Source organism: Osmia lignaria, unplaced genomic scaffold, assembly GCF_051020975.1.
Source record: "Osmia lignaria lignaria isolate PbOS001 unplaced genomic scaffold, iyOsmLign1 scaffold0006, whole genome shotgun sequence".
Classification (NCBI taxonomy): Eukaryota; Metazoa; Arthropoda; class Insecta; order Hymenoptera; family Megachilidae; genus Osmia; species Osmia lignaria.
The window spans coordinates 4,881,846-4,887,845 of NW_027478163.1; positions in this window are offsets into that span (position 1 = coordinate 4,881,846).

Here is a 6,000-nt window from a genome sequence, read left to right on the forward strand (position 1 = left end):
TATGTTTCCTACAATTTAGGTTCTATGATATTTTTTGATCAGAAGCGTAGTTTTCGAGATGTATCGAGATATTTAAAAGTTCCGAAGCCGCACCAACATAATAGAGATACAGAAACACCGTGGCCCCTTTCTTTGAGATAACTCTGCACTAGTGCGAGCCGCAAATGCCACTTCCAGCTTAGCTGTGCAGATGAAGAACAACAAGAAGAAGAAATATCTCGAAATATGTCCGTCAGGCCCCTTCCCTTGAGATATATCTGCAAATATCTCGGAAACGAAGCGAGCTATGGCAAAATGTTAAGAGACCTTTTTTGTAGAGAATTATGTTTCCTACAATTTATGTTCTATGATATTTTTTGATCAGAAGCGTAGTTTTCGAGATATATCGAGATATTTAAAAGTTCCGAAGCCGCACCAACATAATAGAGATACAGAAACACCGTGGCCCCTTTCTTTGAGATAACTCTGCACTATTGCGAGCTGCAAATGCCACTTCCAGCTTAGCTGTGCAGAAGAAGAACAACAAGAAGAAGAAATATCTCGAAATATGTCCGTCAGGCCCCTTCCCTTGAGATAAATCTGCAAATATCTCGGAAACGAAGGGAGCTATGGCAAAATGTTAAGAGACCTTTTTTGTAGAGAATTAAGTTTCCTACAATTTATGTTCTATGATATTTTTTGATGAGAAGCGTAGTTTTCGAGATATATCGAGATATTTAAAAGTTCCGAAGCCGCACCATCATAATAGGGATACAGAAACACCGTGGCCCCTTTCTTTGAGATAACTCTGCACTAGTGCGAGCCGCAAATGCCACTTCCAGCTTAGCTGTGCAGAAGAAGAACAACAAGAAGAAGAAATATCTCGAAATATATCCGTCAGGCCCCTTCCCTTGAGATATATCTGCAAATATCTCGGAAACGAAGCGAGCTATGGCAAAATGTTAAGAGACCTTTTTTGTAGAGAATTATGTTTCCTACAATTTATGTTCTATGATATTTTTTGATCAGAAGCGTAGTTCTCGAGATATATCGAGATATTTAAAAGTTCCGAAGCCGCACCAACATAATAGGGATACAGAAACACCGTGGCCCCTTTCTTTGAGATAACTCTGCACTAGTGCGAGCCGCAAATGCCACTTCCAGCTTAGCTGTGCAGAAGAAGAACAACAAGAAGAAGAAATATCTCGAAATATGTCCGTCAGGCCCCTTCCCTTGAGATATATCTGCAAATATCTCGGAAACGAAGCGAGCTATGGCAAAATGTTAAGAGACGTTTTTTATAGAGAATTATGTTTCCTACTTTTTATGTTCTATGATATTTTTTGATCAGATGCGTAGTTCTCGAGATATATCAAGATATTTAAAAGTTCCGAAGCCGCACCAACATAATAGAGATACAGAAACACCGTGGCCCCTTTCTTTGAGATAACTCTGCACTATTGCGAGCTGCAAATGCCACTTCCAGCTTAGCTGTGCAGAGGAAGAACAACAAGAAGAAGAAATATCTCGAAATATGTCCGTCAGGCCAGTTCCTTTGAGCTGAATCTGCAAATATCTCGGAAACGAAGCGAGCTATGGCAAAATGTTAAGAGACGTTTTTTGTAGAGAATTATGTTTCCTACAATTTATGTTCTATGATATTTTTTGATCCGAAGCGTAGTTTTCGAGATATATCGAGATATTTAAAAGTTCCGAAGCCGCACCAACATAATAGGGATACAGAAACACCGTGGCCCCTTTCTTTGAGATAACTCTGCACTAGTGCGAGCCGCAAATGCCACTTCCAGCTTAGCTGTGCAGAAGAACAACAAGAAGAAGAAATATCTCGAAATATGTCCGTTAGGCCCCTTCCCTTGAGATAAGTCTGCAAATATCTCGGAAACGAAGCGAGCTATGGCAAAATGTTAAGAGACCTTTTTTGTAGAGAATTAAGTTTCCTACTTTTTACGTTCTATGATATTTTTTGATCAGATGCGTAGTTCTCGAGATATATCAAGATATTTAAAAGTTCCGAAGCCGCACCAACATAATAGAGATACAGAAACACCGTGGCCCCTTTCTTTGAGATAACTCTGCACTAGTGCGAGCCGCAAATGCCACTTCCAGCTTAGCTGTGCAGAAGAAGAACAACAAGAAGAAGAAATATCTCGAAATATGTCCGTCAGGCCCCTTCCCTTGAGATAAATCTGCAAATATCTCGGAAACGAAGCGAGCTATGGCAAAATGTTAAGAGACCTTTTTTGTAGAGAATTGAGTTTCCTACAATTTATGTTCTATGATATTTTTTGATCCGAAGCGTAGTTTTCGAGATATATCGAGATATTTAAAAGTTCCGAAGCCGCACCAACATAATAGGGATACAGAAACACCGTGGCCCCTTTCTTTGAGATAACTCTGCACTAGTGCGAGCCGCAAATGCCACTTCCAGCTTAGCTGTGCAGAAGAAGAACAACAAGAAGGAGAAATATCTCGAAATATGTCCGTCAGGCCCCTTCCCTTGAGATAAATCTGCAAATATCTCGGAAACGAAGCGAGCTATGGCAAAATGTTAAGAGACCTTTTTTGTAGAGAATTGAGTTTCCTACTTTTTATTTTCTATGATATTTTTTGATCAGATGCGTAGTTCTCGAGATATATCAAGATATTTAAAAGTTCCGAAGCCGCACCAACATAATAGAGATACAGAAACACCGTGGCCCCTCTCTTTGAGATAACTCTGCACTATTGCGAGCTGGAAATGCTACTTCCAGTTTAGCTGTGCAGAAGAAGAACAACAAGAAGAAGAAATATCTCGAAATATGTCCGTTAGGCCCCTTCCCTTGAGATAAATCTGCAAATATCTCGGAAACGAAGCAAGCTATGGCAAAATGTTAAGAGACCTTTTTTGTAGAGAATTAAGTTTCCTACTTTTTACGTTCTATGATATTTTTTGATCAGATGCGTAGTTCTCGAGATATATCAAGATATTTAAAAGTTCCGACGCCGCACCAACATAATAGAGATACAGAAACACCGTGGCCCCTTTCTTTGAGATAACTCTGCACTAGTGCGAGCCGCAAATGCCACTTCCAGCTTAGCTGTGCAGAAGAAGAACAACAAGAAGAAGAAATATCTCGAAATATGTCCGTCAGGCCCCTTCCCTTGAGATATATCTGCAAATCTCTCGGAAACGAAGCGAGCTATGGCAAAATGTTAAGAGACCTTTTTTGTAGAGAATTATGTTTCCTACAATTTATGTTCTATGATATTTTTTGATCAGAAGCGTAGTTTTCGAGATATATCGAGATATTTAAAAGCTCCGAAGCCGCACCAACATAATAGAGATACAGAAACACCGTGGCCCCTTTCTTTGAGATAACTCTGCACTATTGCGAGCTGCAAATGCCACTTCCAGCTTAGCTGTGCAGAGGAAGAACAACAAGAAGAAGAAATATCTCGAAATATGTCCGTCAGGCCAGTTCCTTTGAGCTGAATCTGCAAATATCTCGGAAACGAAGCGAGCTATGGCAAAATGTTAAGAGACGTTTTTTGTAGAGAATTATGTTTCCTACAATTTATGTTCTATGATATTTTTTGATCCGAAGCGTACTTTTCGAGATATATCGAGATATTTAAAAGTTCCGAAGCCGCACCAACATAATAGGGATACAGAAACACCGTGGCCCCTTTCTTTGAGATAACTCTGCACTAGTGCGAGCCGCAAATGCCACTTCCAGCTTAGCTGTGCAGAAGAAGAACAACAAGAAGAAGAAATATCTCGAAATATGTCCGTCAGGCCCCTTCCCTTGAGATATATCTGCAAATATCTCGGAAACGAAGCGAGCTATGGCAAAATGTTAAGAGACCTTTTTTGTAGAGAATTCTGTTTCCTACAATTTATGTTCTATGATATTTTTTGATCAGAAGCGCAGTTTTCGAGATATATCGAGATATTTAAAAGTTCCGAAGCCGCACCAACATAATAGGGATACAGAAACACCGTGGCCCCTTTCTTTGAGATAACTCTGCACTAGTGCGAGCCGCAAATGCCACTTCCAGCTTAGCTGTGCAGAAGAAGAACAACAAGAAGAAGAAATATCTCGAAATATGTCCGTCAGGCCCCTTCCCTTGAGATAAATCTGCAAATATCTCGGAAACGAAGCGAGCTATGGCAAAATGTTGAGAGACCTTTTTTGTAGAGAATTAAGTTTCCTACTTTTTATGTTCTATGATATTTTTTGATCAGATGCGTAGTTCTCCAGATATACCAAGATATTTAAAAGTTCCGAACCCGCACCAACATAATAGAGATACAGAAACACCGTGGCCCCTTTCTTTGAGATAACTCTGCACTATTGCGAGCTGCAAATGCCACTTCCAGCTTATCTGTGCAGAGGAAGAACAACAAGAAGAAGAAATATCTCGAAATATGTCCGTCAAGCCAGTTCCTTTGAGCTGAATCTGCAAATATCTCGGAAACGAAGCGAGCTATGGCAAAATGTTAAGAGACGTTGTTTATAGAGAATTATGTTTCCTACAATTTATGTTCTATGATATTTTTTGATCAGAAGCGTAGTTTTCGAGATATATCGAGATATTTAAAAGTTCCGAAGCCGCACCAACATAATAGGGATACAGAAACACCGTGGCCCCTTTCTTTGAGATAACTCTGCACTAGTGCGAGCCGCAAATGCCACTTCCAGCTTAACTGTGCAGAAGAAGAACAACAAGAAGAAGAAATATCTCGAAATATGTCCGTCAGGCCCCTTCCCTTGAGATATATCTGCAAATATCTCGGAAACGAAGCGAGCTATGGCAAAATGTTAAGAGACCTTTTTTGTAGAGAATTATGTTTCCTACAATTTATGTTCTATGATATTTTTTGATCAGAAGCGTAGTTTTCGAGATATATCGAGATATTTAAAAGTTCCGAAGCCGCACCAACATAATAGAGATACAGAAACACCGTGGCCCCTTTCTTTGAGATAACTCTGCACTAGTGCGAGCCGCAAATGCCACTTCCAGCTTAGCTGTGCAGAAGAAGAACAACAAGAAGAAGAAATATCTCGAAATATGTCCGTCAGGCCCCTTCCCTTGAGATAAATCTGCAAATATCTCGGAAACGAAGCGAGCTATGGCAAAATCTTAAGAGACCTTTTTTGTAGAGAATTAAGTTTCCTACTTTCTATGTTCTATGATATTTTTTGATCAGATGCGTAGTTTTCGAGATATATCGAGATATTTAAAAGTTCCGAAGCCGCACCAACATAATAGAGATACAGAAACACCGTGGCCCCTTTCTTTGAGATAACTCTGCACTAGTGCCAGCCGCAAATGCCACTTCCAGCTTAGCTGTGCAGAAGAAGAACAACAAGAAGAAGAAATATCTCGAAATATGTCCGTCAGGCCCCTTCCCTTGAGATACATCTGCAAATATCTCGGAAACGAAGCGAGCTATGGCAAAATGTTAAGAGACCTTTTTTGTAGAGAATTAAGTTTCCTACTTTTTATGTTCTATGATATTTTTTGATCAGATGCGTAGTTCTCGAAATATATGAAGATATTTAAAAGTTCCGAAGCCGCACCAACATAATAGAGATACAGAAACACCGTGGCCCCTTTCTTTGAGATAACTCTGCACTATTGCGAGCTGCAAATGCCACTTCCAGCTTAGCTGTGCAGAAGAAGAACAACAAGAAGAAGAAATATCTCGAAATATGTCCGTCAGGCCCCTTCCCTTGAGATAAATCTGCAAATATCTCGGAAACGAAGCGAGCTATGGCAAAATGTTAAGAGACCTTTTTTGTAGAGAATTAGGTTTCCTACTTTTTATGTCCTATCATATTTTTTGATCAGATGCGTAGTTCTCGAGATATATCAAGATATTTAAAAGTTCCGAAGCCGCACCAACATAATAGAGATACAGAAACACCGTGGCCCCTTTCTTTGAGATAACTCTGCACTAGTGCGAGCCGCAAATGCCACTTCCAGCTTAGCTGTGCAGAAGAAGAACAACAAGAA